Raw genomic sequence first — 15,777 nt, 5'->3', positions numbered from 1 at the left:
AAGATGCCCAAAATAATTTTAGAAAAACACCACCAAAAATGCTTACAAACCGCTGTAGGAAATTCTGAAAAACACAAGAAAAGATGATTCAGGAAGAAAACGCCAACATTTCCTGAAGCCATTTCAACTTCAAATCCTTGTCAGTTTCATACACCTGGAAAAAGTGTTATGTGAACATTGACATAAATCATAGGGTATGGTTGCTTTGCGTGACACAGTTCGTAAGAGTGCTGTAACTTAAAGTCAATTTTAAGTTTCCGTAATCCTGCTTTAAGGGTAGATTTGGCCATAGAACTCAAAGTGATCACTCCATGGATGCTTGGAACATTCAAATCTTTGTTTTGCATGTTGATTTTAACTTTCTCTTTTTATGTTAAACCTTTGGCACAGGAGAACTCAGTGTAAGTGCAAAAACTGAAACACATGTACAAAGAGCTGCCCAAGTTCCACTGAGATTTGAACTCAGATCGCTGGGTTCAAAGTCCAGAATGCTAACCATTACACCATGGAACCACACGCACAAAACATAACTGGCTGCAGTTTTTTTGTGCTAAAAAGCACATATGAACTCATGAATCATGGTGAAAAAAGGCTCTAAAGCTGTAGTGCAAATCTACAATTAATACACAATGGTAAATTAATATCTCCTAAACTTTATTTCCACAACTGTGCCAAGAGTTCCATGATATCTCAACAATGACAGTTTTAAATGTTGATGAAAAGTGGCTAGTAAATAGAGTGTTGGATCTGTTACTTGGAAAAAGGGTAAGAAAAAAATAACTGCAAAACTTATACTGTTAGAAAGCTGTTCATCCAGAAGTGGCTAAAAAATTTTCATTGTGTGGTAAAAAGTTTTATCCAAGAGATAATTCAAGGTTGCTGTGAATAAAAGTGCATGTCTCAGTACATCTGCCACAGCAGTGGTCTGTAACTGCTAGACAAAAGAGGGAGATGCACCACTTACCTGGTGGCACTCATGGCGCTTCTTTTAATTAGTGGCATGACGCACGTGGGATGTAGCGTCAGATCGGCTTATATAAAATGCATCCAAAAATCAAGTCAGTCTGGTTCTAGAAACCCTGCCCAAAGTTCGCATATCACCTTCATGTGGCATAAAACAGGACACACGCAAATTTATCTTCTCAGGTAATCAGTCAAAAAACTATATGAACATATTCGTAGTCGGCAAGATTTGAACCTGCGCGGGGAAACCCCAATGGATTTCTAGTCCATCGCCTTAACCACTCGGCCACGACTACTCAGACGTTGATCTTTGATGAGAATCAAACACCTTTTCTTATAGCACCATGATCAAGATCAGTGATTATCCCTCTGGAAAACATCTCAGAAAATAGAAACAAATTTCCAGGTCCCAGTAAAATATAAAAATCTGATTTAAAGTCATCATCAATGGGAATCATGCACAGTTTAAGACTTTTACCTCTTTATAAGGCGGATTTGGAGTGGGTCCATTCCAAAAACATCCTGAAAATTACTCTGAAAATGCTGAAAACACTCAACAAATTAATTTCCACGTAAAAAAGACTTGCTGTTCATATGATCAGGCTTTTGGGCGTCTTTTAACCACATCAAGTTTCCAAAAATGCCAAGCGGTTAACTAAAATAAGCATATCATTCTTCAGGTGTTTTTCATTTAGAAGAGTTCCATACTTATAAAATATGTTGAAAAATGTTGAAAAATTATGTCATTCTTGAGTATATCACTCAATGGTGCTCATAAACATGTCAAATTTGATCTATAATATACTTTAATATACGTTACTTTAATCTTTAATATACTTAAGAACAGGGCCCCAGACATCACACAGGGGGTCTGAAACACCGCACAGTGGTCCAAAATATTGCTGTGCTCTGCCTGGGGCCCCATATGCTGCCTGGGGCCCCTGTGCTCTGCCTGGGGCCCCATATGCTGCCTGGGGCCCCTGTGCTCTGCCTGGGGCCCCATGTTCTGCCTGGGGCCCCTGTGCTCTGCCTGGGGCCACTGTGCTCTGCCTGGGGCCCCATAGGCTGCCTGGGGCCCCTGTGCTCTGCCTGGGGCCCCATATGCTGCCTGGGGCCCCTGTGCTCTGCCTGGGGCCCCATAGGCTGCCTGGGGCCCCTGTGCTCTACCTGGGACCACTGTGCTCTGCTGGGGCCCCATATGCTGCCTGGGGCTTCTGTGCTCTGCCTGGGGCCCCTGTGCTCTGCCTGGGGCCCCATGTTCTGCCTGGGGCCACTGTGCTCTGCCTGGGGCCCCATAGGCTGCCTGGGGCCCCTGTGCTCTGCCTGGGACCACTGTGCTCTTCCTGAGGCCCCATATGCTGCCTGGGGCCCCTGTGCTCTGCCTGGGGCCACTGTGCTCTGCCTGGGGCCCCATATGCTGCCTGGGGCCCCTGTGCTCTGCCTGGGGCCCCATATGCTGCCTGGGGCCCCTGTGCTCTGCCTGGGGCCCCTGTGCACTGCCTGGGGCCCCATGTTCTGCCTGGGGCCACTGTGCTCTGCCTGGGGCCCCATGTTCTGCCTGGGGCCACTGTGCTCTGCCTGGGGCCCCATAAGCTGCCTGGGGCCCCTGTGCTCTGCCTGGGACCACTGTGCTCTGCCTGGGGCCCCATATGCTGCCTGGGGCCCCTGTGCTCTGCCTGGGGCCACTGTGCTCTGCCTGGGGCCCCATATGCTGTCTGTGGCCACTGTGCTCTGCCTGGGGCCCCATATGCTGCCTGGGGCCCCTGTGCTCTGCCTGGGGCCCCATATGCTGCCTGGGGCCCCTGTGCTCTGCCTGGGGCCCCTGTGCTCTGCCTGGGGCCCCATGTTCTGCCTGGGGCCCCATGTTCTGCCTGGGGCCCCTGTGCTCTGCCTGGGGCCACTGTGCTCTGCCTGGGGCCCCATGTTTTGCCTGGGGCCCCTGTGCTCTGCCTGGGGCCACTGTGCTCTGCCTGGGGCCCCATATGCTGCCTGGGGCCCCTGTGCTCTGCCTGGGGCCCCATATGCTGCCTGGGGCCCCTGTGCTCTGCCTGGGGCCCCATATGCTGCCTGGGGCCCCTGTGCTCTGCCTGGGGCCACTGTGCTCTGCCTGGGGCCCCTGTGCTATGCCTGGGGCCCCATATGCTGCCTGGGGCCCCTGTGCTCTGCCTGGGGCTCCATAGGCTGCCTGGGGCCCCTGTGCTCTGCCTGGGACCACTGTGCTCTGCCTGGGGCCCCATATGCTGCCTGGGGCCCCTGTGCTCTGCCTGGGGCCACTGTGCTCTGCCTGGGGCCCCTGTGCTATGCCTGGGGCCCCATATGCTGCCTGGGGCCCCTGTGCTCTGCCTGGGGCCACTGTGCTCTGTGTTGTGATTTTGCTTTTTGCTCCCTCTAGTGGTCATTAGTGATTTGACTCTGGAGCGTCTGTCTTTTCCTATATCCTCACCTGGGCCGTTAGTTCAGGGGCGTTGCTATATAACTTCCTGGACCTTCAGTTCAATGCCTGGCATCGTTGAAATCAGAGCTAATCTTTTGTGCTCTTGTCCTCTGATCCTGGTTCCTGTTTTTCAAGCTAAGTCTGCTTCTTTGCTTTTTGCTTTTGTTTTGTTTGGTATTTTTGTCCAGCTTGTTCCTATCTGTATCCTGACCTTTGCTGGAAGCTCTAGGGGGCTGGTGTTCTCCCCCGGACCATTAGACGGTTCGGGGGTTCTTGAATCTCCAGCGTGGATTTTTATAGGGTTTTTGTTGACCAGATAAGTTATCTTGCTTTATTCTGCTATTAGTAAGCTGGCCTCTCTTTGCTGAACCTGGTTCATTTCTGTGTTTGTCATTTCCTCTTACCTCACCGTTATTATTTGTGGGGGGCTTGTATCTTGCTTTGGGGTCCCTTTCTCTGGAGGCAAGAGAGGTCTTTGTTTTCTTCTCCTAGGGGTAGTTAGATTCTCCGGCTGGCGCGAGTCATCTAGCGATCACCGTAGGCATGATCCCCGGCTACTTCTAGTGTTGGCGTTAGGAGTAGCTATTTGGTCAACCCAGTTACCACAGCCCTATGAGCTGGATTTTTGTATCTTGCAGACTTACACGTTCCTCTGAGACCCTGTCCACTGGGGTCATAACAGTATGCCAGGCCAGTATTAAATGTTTAATGCATTGCAGAAGTGGGATTATAAGAAAGAAAATTTTGAGTTTTTTTTTTCCCTCTCTCATTTTTTTTTTTTTTCTTTTCCCCTTTACCTCAGAGTGGCTTAAGCTTGCTGCAGACATGAATGTCCAGACCTTGATTACAAGTGTGGACCAGCTTGCCGCTCGTGTGCAGGGTATACAAGATTATGTTACCAGAAATCCTAGGTCTGAACCCAAGATTCCGATTCCTGAACTGTTTTCAGGAGAACGATTTAAGTTTAGGAATTTCAGGAATAATTGTAAATTATTTTTGTCCCTGAAACCTTGTTCGTCTGGAGACTCTGCTCAACAAGTAAAAATTGTTATTTCATTCTTACGGGGTGACCCTCAGGATTGGGCTTTTTCGTTGGCGCCAGGAGATCCGGCATTGGCTGATATTGATGCGTTTTTTCTGGCGCTCGGTTTACTTTATGAGGAACCCAATCTTGAGATTCAGGCAGAGAAAGCCTTGCTGGCTATGTCTCAGGGCCAGGACGAGGCAGAGGTGTATTGCCAAAAATTTCGGAAATGGTCCGTGCTGACACATTGGAACGAGTGTGCACTGGCCGCTAATTTTAGAAATGGCCTTTCTGAGGCCATTAAGAATGTTATGGTGGGTTTTCCCATTCCCACAGGTCTGAATGATACCATGTCCCTGGCTATTCAAATTGACCGGCGGTTGCGGGAGCGCAAAACCGCAAATTCCCTCATGTTGTTGTCTGAACAGACACCTGATGTGATGCAATGTGATAGAAAAACCGCAAATTCCCTCATGGTGTTGTCTGAACGGACACCTGATTTGATGCAATGTGATAGAATTCTGACTAGAAATGAGAGGAAAATTCATAGACGCCGGAATGGCTTGTGCTACTACTGTGGTGATTCTACACATGTTATCTCAGCATGCTCTAAACGTATATCTAAGGTTGTTAGTCCTGTCACCGTTGGTAATTTGCATCCTAAGTTTATTCTGTCTGTAACTTTGATTTGCTCACTGTCATCTTATCCTGTCATGGCGTTTGTAGATTCAGGTGCTGCCCTGAGTCTTATGGATCTCTCATTTGCTAAGCGCTGTGGTTTTATTCTTGAACCATTAGAAAATCCTATCCCTCTTAGGGGTATTGATGCTACGCCATTGGCAGAAAATAAGCCGCAGTATTGGACACAGGTTACCATGTGCATGACTCCTGAACACCGCGAGGTGATACGTTTTCTCGTTCTACATAAAATGCATGATTTGGTTGTTTTGGGGCTGCCATGGTTACAGACCCATAATCCAGTCCTTGACTGGAAGGCTATGTCAGTGTCTAGTTGGGGCTGTCGTGGTATTCATGAGGATTCCCTGCCTGTGTCTATTGCTTCTTCTACGCCTTCGGAAGTTCCGGAGTACTTGTCTGATTATCAGGATGTCTTTAGCGAGTCCAGGTCCAGTGCATTGCCTCCTCATAGGGAATGTGACTGTGCAATAGATTTGATTCCAGGCAGTAAGTTTCCTAAGGGAAGACTGTTTAATCTGTCGATACCTGAACATACCGCTATGCGTTCATATATCAAGGAGTCTCTGGAGAAAGGACACATCCGTCCGTCTTCTTCCCCTCTTGGTGCGGGATTCTTTTTTGTGGCTAAAAAGGACGGATCTTTGAGGCCTTGTATTGACTATCGGCTTTTAAATAAGATCACTGTCAAATTTCAGTATCCTTTGCCGCTGTTGTCTGACTTGTTTGCCCGGATTAAAGGTGCCAAGTGGTTTACCAAGATAGACCTTCGTGGTGCGTACAACCTTGTGCGCATTAAGCAAGGGGATGAATGGAAAACCGCATTCAATACGCCCGAAGGTCATTTTGAGTACTTGGTGATGCCTTTTGGGCTCTCTAATGCCCCTTCAGTTTTTCAGTCCTTTATGCATGACATTTTCCGGAACTATCTGGATAAATTTCTGATCGTTTATCTGGATGATATTCTGTTTTTTTCTGATGGTTGGGACTCGCATGTGGAGCAGGTCAGGATGGTCTTTAAAATTTTGCGTGAAAATTCTTTGTTTGTCAGGGGCTCAAAGTGTCTTTTTGGTGTACAGAAGGTTCCCTTTTTGGGGTTCATTTTTTCCCCTTCTGCTGTGGAGATGGACCCAGTCAAGGTCCGAGCTATTCTTGATTGGACTCAGCCCTCGTCAGTTAAGAGTCTTCAGAAGTTCTTGGGTTTCGCTAACTTCTACCGTCGTTTTATCGCTAACTTTTCTAGCATTGTGAAACCTTTGACGGATATGACCAAGAAGGGCTCCGATGTGGTTAATTGGGCTCCTGCTGCCGTGGAGGCTTTCCAGGAGTTGAAACGTCGGTTTACTTCGGCGCCTGTTTTGTGCCAGCCTGATGTCTCGCTTCCCTTTCAAGTTGAGGTGGATGCTTCAGAGATTGGAGCAGGGGCCGTTTTGTCACAGAGAGGCCCTGATTGCTCTGTTATGAGACCTTGCGCCTTTTTCTCTAGGAAGTTTTCGCCTGCGGAGCAAAATTATGATGTGGGCAATCGGGAGTTGTTGGCCATGAAATGGGCATTTGAGGAGTGGCGTCATTGGCTCGAGGGTGCTAAGCATCGTGTGGTGGTCTTGACTGATCACAAAAATCTGATGTATCTCGAGTCTGCTAAACGCCTGAATCCTAGACAGGCCCGCTGGTCATTGTTTTTCTCCCGTTTTGACTTTGTTGTCTCGTATTTACCAGGTTCAAAGAATGTGAAGGCCGATGCTCTTTCCAGGAGCTTTGTGCCTGATGCTCCTGGAGTCGCTGAACCTGTTGGTATTCTTAAGGATGGTATTATCTTGTCAGCTATTTCTCCAGATCTGCGACGTGTGTTGCAGAGATTTCAGGCTGATAGGCCTGATTCTTGTCCATCTGACAGACTGTTTGTGCCTGATAAGTGGACCAGCAGAGTCATTTCCGAGGTTCATTCCTCGGTGATGGCAGGTCACCCAGGAATTTTTGGCACCAGAGATCTGGTGGCCAGATCCTTTTGGTGGCCTTCCTTGTCTAGGGATGTGCGGTCATTTGTACAGTCCTGTGGGACTTGTGCTCGAGCTAAGCCTTGCTGTTCTCGTGCCAGCGGGTTGCTCTTGCCCTTGCCTGTCCCTAAGAGACCTTGGACACATATCTCCATGGATTTCATTTCTGATCTTCCGGTGTCTCAGGGCATGTCTGTTATCTGGGTGATATGTGATCGCTTCTCCAAGATGGTCCATTTGGTTCCTTTGCCTAAACTGCCTTCCTCTTCCGATCTGGTTCCTGTGTTTTTCCAGAACGTGGTTCGTTTGCACGGCATCCCTGAGAATATTGTGTCAGACAGAGGATCCCAGTTTGTTTCCAGATTCTGGCGATCCTTTTGTAGTAGGATGGGCATTGACTTGTCGTTTTCGTCTGCTTTCCATCCTCAGACCAATGGACAGACGGAGCGAACTAATCAGACTTTGGAGGCTTATTTGAGGTGTTTTGTCTCTGCTGATCAGGACGATTGGGTGACCTTCTTGCCGTTAGCTGAGTTTGCCCTTAATAATTGGGCTAGTTCCGCCACCTTGGTTTCGCCGTTTTTCTGCAACTCTGGTTTCCACCCTCGTTTTTCTTCGGGTCATGTGGAACCTTCTGACTGCCCTGGGGTGGATTCTGTGGTGGATAGGTTGCAGCGGATCTGGAATCTTGTGGTGGACAACTTGAAGTTGTCACAGGAGAGGGCTCAGCGCTTTGCCAACCGCCGCCGCGGTGTGGGTCCCCGACTACGTGTTGGGGATTTGGTGTGGCTTTCTTCCCGCTTTGTTCCTATGAAGGTTTCCTCTCCCAAATGTAAACCTCGTTTTATTGGTCCTTACAAGATATTGGAAATTCTTAATCCTGTGTCCTTTCGCCTGGATCTTCCTGTGTCGTTTGCTATCCTCAACGTGTTTCATAGGTCCTTGTTGCGGCGGTATGTTGTGCCTGTGGTTCCTTCTGCTGAGCCTCCTGCTCCGGTGTTGGTTGAGGGCGAGTTGGAGTACGTGGTGGAGAAGATCTTGGATTCTCGTCTCTCCAGGCGGAGGCTTCAGTACCTGGTCAAGTGGAAGGGCTATGGTCAGGAAGATAATTCCTGGGTGGTCGCCTCTGATGTTCATGCGGCCGATTTAGTTCGTGCCTTTCACGCCGCTCATCCTGATCGCCCTGGTGGTCGTGGTGAGGGTTCGGTGACCCCTCACTAAGGGGGGAGTACTGTTGTGATTTTGCTTTTTGCTCCCTCTAGTGGTCATTAGTGATATGACTCTGGAGCGTCTGTCTTTTCCTATATCCTCACCTGGGCCGTTAGTTCAGGGGCGTTGCTATATAAGCTCCCTGGACCTTCAGTTCAATGCCTGGCATCGTTGAAATCAGAGCTAATCTTTTGTGCTCTTGTCCTCTGATCCTGGTTCCTGTTTTTCAAGCTAAGTCTGCTTCTTTGCTTTTTGCTTTTGTTTTGTTTGGTATTTTTGTCCAGCTTGTTCCTATCTGTATCCTGACCTTTGCTGGAAGCTCTAGGGGGCTGGTGTTCTCCCCCCGGACCGTTAGACGGTTCGGGGGTTCTTGAATCTCCAGCGTGGATTTTTATAGGGTTTTTGTTGACCAGATAAGTTATCTTGCTTTATTCTGCTATTAGTAAGCTGGCCTCTCTTTGCTGAACCTGGTTCATTTCTGTGTTTGTCATTTCTTCTTACCTCACCGTTATTATTTGTGGGGGGCTTGTATCTTGCTTTGGGGTCCCTTTCTCTGGAGGCAAGAGAGGTCTTTGTTTTCTTCTCCTAGGGGTAGTTAGATTCTCCGGCTGGCGCGAGTCATCTAGCGATCACCGTAGGCATGATCCCTGGCTACTTCTAGTGTTGGCGTTAGGAGTAGCTATTTGGTCAACCCAGTTACCACAGCTGTCATGATCTCTGCAGGCAGAGATCATAGCAAGCCTATAGAGGGACAAGCTCTCGGAAGATGGAACTATACTGACCATGAACTAAGCCTGCCGCGCAACTAGAAATAGCCAGGTAGCATTTCCTATTTATCGCTAGATGCCCAGCTCTGGCCTAAGACCTAAATAGCTAGCAGAGGGAAATATAAGACCTGGCTCACCTCTAGAGAAATATTCCAAAGAAGACAGTAGCCCCCCACATATAATGACGGTGAGTTCAGATGAAACAACAAACGCAGCAGGAAAATAGTCTTAGCAAATTTGAGGTCCGCTTACTAGATAGCAGAAGACAGATAGTATACTTTCATGGTCAGCAGAAAAACACTAACAAAACACCATCCAGAGATTACCTTAAACTCTGGCATTAACTCATAACGCCAGAGTAGCAATCCCTGATCAACGAGAGCTTTCCAGACACAGTAACAAAACTTCAGCTGTGAACTGGAACAAATAGGCAAAACAAAACATGGACAAAAGTCCAACTTATCTAGTAGTAGTCTAGAAGCAGGAACAAGCACTGAGAGGCATCAGATAACATTGTTGACCGGCAAGAAACCACCAGAGAAATGAGCTTAAATAGCGACACCCACTACTGATGGAACCAGGTGAAACAGGAAAGAGGATGACAAGTCCAATTCCACAAGCGGCCACCGGGGGAGCCCAGAATCCAAATTCACAACAGTACCCCCCCCCTCAAGGAGGGGGCACCGAACCCTCACCAGATCCACCAGGGCGACCAGGATGAGCCCTATGGAAGGCACGAACAAGATCAGAAGCATGAACATCAGATGCATTGACCCAAGAATTATCCTCCTGGCCGTAACCCTTCCAGTTGACCAGATACTGGAGTTTCCGTCTGGAAACACGAGAGTCCAAAATTTTCTCCACAACGTACTCCAACTCACCCTCAACCAACACCGGAGCAGGAGGCTCAACTGAAGGTACCACAGGTACCTCATACCTGCGCAATAACGACCGATGAAAAACGTTATGAATGGAAAAGGACGCAGGGAGGTCCAAACGGAAAGAAACAGGATTAAGAATCTCCAATATTCTATAAGGGCCGATGAACCGAGGTTTAAACTTAGGAGAAGAGACCCTCATAGGGACAAAACGAGAAGACAACCACACCAAATCTCCAACACAAAGCCGAGAACCAACACGACGATGACGGTTGGCAAAACGCTGAGTCTTCTCCTGGGACAACTTCAAATTGTCCATAACCTGCCCCCAGATGTGATGCAATCTCTCCACCACCGCATCCACTCCAGGACAATCCGAGGATTCCACCTGACCGGAGGAAAATCGAGGGTGAAACCCCGAATTACAGAAAAACGGGGACACCAAGGTGGAAGAGCTGGCCCGATTATTGAGGGCGAACTCTGCCAATGGCAAAAAAGCAACCCAATCATCCTGGTCAGCAGAGACAAAACACCTCAGATATGTCTCCAGGGTCTGATTAGTCCGCTCGGTCTGGCCATTAGTCTGAGGGTGAAAAGCAGATGAAAAAGACAAATCTATGCCCATCCTAGCACAGAATGCCCGCCAAAATCTAGACACAAATTGGGTACCTCTGTCAGAAACAATATTCTCAGGAATACCGTGCAATCGGACAACATTCTGAAAAAACAGAGGAACAAACTCAGAAGAAGAAGGCAACTTGGGCAGAGGAACCAAATGGACCATTTTAGAGAAACGGTCACAGACCACCCAGATGACAGACATCTTCTGGGAAACAGGCAGATCTGAAATAAAATCCATCGAGATGTGTGTCCAAGGCCTCTTAGGAATAGGCAAGGGCAACAGCAGTCCGCTAGCCCGAGAACTACAAGACTTGGCCCGAGCACAAACGTCACATGACTGCACAAAGACTCGCACATCTCGTGACAGGGAAGGCCACCAGAAGGATCTTGCCACCAAATCCCTGGTACCAAAAATTCCGGGATGACCTGCCAATGCAGAAGAATGTACCTCAGAGATGACTCTGCTGGTCCAATCATCCGGAACAAACAGTCTATCAGGCGGACAACGATCCGGTCTATCCGCCTGAAACTCTTGCAAGGACCGCCGCAGATCAGGAGAAACGGCCGACAAAATTACTCCCTCCCTAAGGATACCTGTGGGTTCAGAATTACCAGGAGAGTCCGGGTCAAAACTCCTAGAAAGGGCATCTGCCTTAACATTCTTAGAACCCGGTAGGTATGACACCACAAAATTAAAGCGAGAAAAAAATAAAGACCAGCGCGCCTGTCTAGGATTCAGGCGTCTGGCAGTCTCAAGATAAATCAAATTTTTGTGGTCAGTCAATACCACCACCTGATGCCTAGCCCCCTCGAGCCAATGGCGCCACTCCTCAAACGCCCACTTCATGGCCAAAAGCTCCCGATTCCCAACATCATAATTCCGCTCTGCGGGCGAAAATTTGCGAGAAAAGAAGGCACAAGGCCTAATGACGGAGCAGTCGGAACCTTTCTGCGACAACACTGCCCCAGCTCCGATCTCCGAAGCGTCAACCTCAACCTGAAAAGGCAGATTCACATCAGGCTGACGCAACACAGGGGCAGAGGCAAAACGGCGCTTAAGCTCCTGAAAGGCCTCTACAGCATGAGGGGACCAATTAGCAACATCAGCGCCTTGTCTGGTCAAATCAGTCAGTGGTTTAACGACATCCGAAAAACCAGCAATAAATCGGCGGTAAAAGTTGGCAAAGCCCAAAAATCTCTGAAGACCCTTAAGAGAGGAGGGCTGAGTCCAGTCACAAATAGCTTGCACCTTGACGGGATCCATCTCAATGGAAGAGGGAGAAAAAATATACCCCAAAAAGGAAATTTTCTGGACCCCAAAAACGCACTTAGACCCCTTCACACATAAAGAATTAGACCGCAGAACCTGAAAAACTCTCCTGACCTGCTGGACATGAGAGTCCCAGTCATCAGAAAAAATCAGAATATCATCCAGATATATTATCATAAATTTATCCAGAAAATCGCGGAAAATATCATGCATAAAAGACTGGAAAACTGAAGGGGCATTAGAAAGACCAAAAGGCATGACCAAATACTCAAAGTGGCCCTCGGGCGTATTAAATGCGGTCTTCCACTCATCCCCCTGCCTGATCCGCACCAAATTATACGCCCCACGAAGATCAATTTTAGAGAACCACTTAGCACCCTCTATACGAGCAAACAAATCAGTAAGCAATGGCAATGGGTATTGATACTTAACAGTGATCTTATTCAGAAGCCGATAATCAATACATGGTCTCAAAGAGCCGTCTTTTTTTGAGACAAAGAAAAACCCAGCTCCCAAGGGAGAAGAAGATGGACGAATATGTCCCTTTTCCAAAGACTCCTTTATATATTCCCGCATAGCAGCATGTTCCGGCACAGACAGATTAAACAAACGACCCTTGGGATATTTACAACCCGGTATCAAATCTATGGCACAATCGCACTCACGGTGCGGAGGTAACGACCCAAGCTTGGGTTCGTCAAAGACATCTTGATAATCAGAGAGGAACTCAGGGACTTCAGAGGGAATGGACGACGAAATAGAAACCAAAGGTGAGTCCCCATGAATACCCTTACATCCCCAGCTCAACACAGACATTGCTCTCCAGTCCAAGACTGGGTTGTGAGACTGCAACCATGGCAATCCCAGTACCAAATCGTCATGTAAATTATACAGCACCAGGAAACGAATAATCTCCTGGTGATCCGGATTGATACGCATGGTTACTTGTGTCCAGTATTGTGGTTTATTATTAGCCAATGGGGTGGAGTCAATCCCCTTCAGAGGAATAAGAGTCTCCAAAGGCTCTAAATCAAAACCACAACGATTGGCAAAGGACCAATCCATAAGACTCAGAGCGGCGCCAGAGTCAACATAGGCGTCCGTGGCAATGGATGACAAAGAGCAAATCAGGGTTACAGACAAAATAAACTTAGACTGAATGGTGCCAATGGAAACAGACTTATCAAGCTTCTTTGTACGCCTAGAGCATGCTGATATAACATGAGTAGAATCCCCACAATAGAAACACAATCCATTCTTCCGTCTAAAATTCTGTCGCTCGCTCCTGGACAGAATTCTATCACACTGTATACTTTCTGGCGTCTTTTCCATAGACACCGCCAGATGGTGCACCGGTTTGCGCTCCCGCAGACGCCTATCAATCTGAATAGCCATTGTCATGGACTCATTCAGACCTGCAGGCACAGGGAACCCCACCATAACATCCTTAACGGCATCAGAGAGACCTTCTCTGAAAGTTGCCGCCAAGGCGCACTCATTCCACTGAGTAAGCACAGACCATTTACGGAATTTTTGGCAGAAAACTTCAGCTTCGTCTTGCCCCTGAGATAGTGCCATCAAAGTTTTTTCTGCCTGAAGTTCCAAATGAGGTTCCTCATAAAGCAAGCCCAAGGCCAGAAAAAACGCATCCACATCGCGTAACGCAGGATCCCCTGCTGGCAATGAGAAGGCCCAATCTTGAGGGTCACCCCTGAGCAAGGAAATCACAATCCTAACCTGCTGAGCAGGGTCTCCAGCTGAACGAGACTTCAGGGACAAATAAAGCTTACAATTATTTCGGAAATTCTGGAAGCTAGCTCTATTCCCTGTGAAGAACTCCGGCAAAGGAATTCTCGGCTCAGATACCGGAGCATGTACCACAAAATCTTGTAAATTTTGTACTTTCGTGATGAGATTATTCAAACCCGCAGTTACACTCTGGAGATCCATTATTGTCAGGTGCACACAGAGCCATACAGAGATTAGGAGGAGAGAGAGAAAAAAGACTGCAGCAAGGCAGACTGGAGGAAAAAAAAAAAAAAAAAAATTCCAGCAGACTTCTTATAACTCTCCTTTCTCAACCTGGGTCTTTAACACTTTATTGGCCGGTCAAACTGTCATGATCTCTGCAGGCAGAGATCATAGCAAGCCTATAGAGGGACAAGCTCTCGGAAGATGGAACTATACTGACCATGAACTAAGCCTGCCGCGCAACTAGAAATAGCCAGGTAGCATTTCCTATTTATCGCTAGATGCCCAGCTCTGGCCTAAGACCTAAATAGCTAGCAGAGGGAAATATAAGACCTGGCTCACCTCTAGAGAAATATTCCAAAGAAGACAGTAGCCCCCCACATATAATGACGGTGAGTTCAGATGAAACAACAAACGCAGCAGGAAAATAGTCTTAGCAAATTTGAGGTCCGCTTACTAGATAGCAGAAGACAGATAGTATACTTTCATGGTCAGCAGAAAAACACTAACAAAACACCATCCAGAGATTACCTTAAACTCTGGCATTAACTCATAACGCCAGAGTAGCAATCCCTGATCAACGAGAGCTTTCCAGACACAGTAACAAAACTTCAGCTGTGAACTGGAACAAATAGGCAAAACAAAACATGGACAAAAGTCCAACTTATCTAGTAGTAGTCTAGAAGCAGGAACAAGCACTGAGAGGCATCAGATAACATTGTTGACCGGCAAGAAACCACCAGAGAAATGAGCTTAAATAGCGACACCCACTACTGATGGAACCAGGTGAAACAGGAAAGAGGATGACAAGTCCAATTCCACAAGCGGCCACCGGGGGAGCCCAGAATCCAAATTCACAACACACAGCCCTATGAGCTGGATTTTTGTATCTTGCAGACTTACACGTTCCTCTGAGACCCTGTCCACTGGGGTCATAACAGCTCTGCCTGGGTCCCCATAGGCTGCCTGGGGCCCCTGTGCTCTGCCTGGGACCACTGTGCTCTGCCTGGGGCCCCATATGCTGCCTGGGGCCCCTGTGCTCTGCCTGGGGCCACTGTGCTCTGCCTGGGGCCCCATATGCTGCCTGGGACCACTGTGCTCTGCCTGGGGCCCCATATGCTGCCTGGGGCCCCTGTGCTCTGCCTGGGGCCACTGTGCTCTGCCTGGGGCCCCATATGCTGCCTGGGGCCCCTGTGCTCTGCCTGGGTGTAGGACACTGGTGACGTCACTTATCTCTGGACATTATCTCCGGACATTATCTCCGGACATTATCTCCGGACATTAGCTCTGGACATTATCTCCGGACATTAGCTCCGGACAAAGCCACGGAAGTTGGCACAAATTGCAGGAAGTAGTATTCTAGGCAATTATATATTAGATGGGCATTTCCTGAAGGAAATACATGGTGCTTGAACAGCGCTACCAGCTTTACAGCAGCACTTTTCACACACGGGACTGGGGGGCGCGCTTACTTTTGCACCCGGGGCCGGGGGCGCGCTTACTCGGCCTCTGCTTTGGTGGGCGGGGCCGCTCGGCCTTCGATTTGGTGGGCGGGGCTCCTCGGCCTCCGATTTGGTTGGCGGGGCCCCTCGGCCTCCGATTTGGTTGGCGGGGCCCCTCGGCCTCCGATTTGGTGGGCGGGGACTCTCGGCCTCCGATTTGGTGGGCGGGGACCCTCGGCCTCCGATTTGGTGGGCGGGGACCCTCGGCCTCCGATTTGGTGGGCGGGGACCCTCGGCCTCCGATTTGGTGGGCGGGGACCCTCGGCCTCCAATTTGGTGGGCGGGGACCCTCGGCCTCCAATTTGGTGGGTGGGGACCATCGGCCTCCGATTTGGTGGGCGGGGACCCTCGGCCTCCGATTTGGTGGGTGGGGACCCTCGGCCTCCGCTTTGGTGGGCGGGGCCCCTCGGCCTCCGATGTGGTGGGTGGGGCCCCTCGGCCTCCG

The 15,777-nt window shown here is 48.9% G+C and overlaps 2 non-coding genes across 2 annotated transcripts; both read right to left on the bottom strand.

Moving 5' to 3' along the window:
• Nucleotides 1–441: 441 nt before the first annotated feature.
• On the bottom strand, nt 442–513 carry TRNAQ-UUG (transfer RNA glutamine (anticodon UUG)). Its single transcript has one exon. It is a non-coding gene; the product is annotated as a tRNA-Gln (tRNA).
• A 664-nt stretch (nt 514–1,177) lies between these two features.
• Nucleotides 1,178–1,259, bottom strand: TRNAS-AGA (transfer RNA serine (anticodon AGA)). Its single transcript has one exon. It is a non-coding gene; the product is annotated as a tRNA-Ser (tRNA).
• Nucleotides 1,260–15,777: the final 14,518 nt, after the last annotated feature.

Source organism: Ranitomeya variabilis, chromosome 2 (assembly GCF_051348905.1).
Source record: "Ranitomeya variabilis isolate aRanVar5 chromosome 2, aRanVar5.hap1, whole genome shotgun sequence".
Taxonomy (NCBI): domain Eukaryota; kingdom Metazoa; phylum Chordata; class Amphibia; order Anura; family Dendrobatidae; genus Ranitomeya; species Ranitomeya variabilis.
The sequence above is the reverse complement of the archived record's forward strand: the minus strand, read 5'-3'. Positions and strand labels throughout refer to the sequence as shown.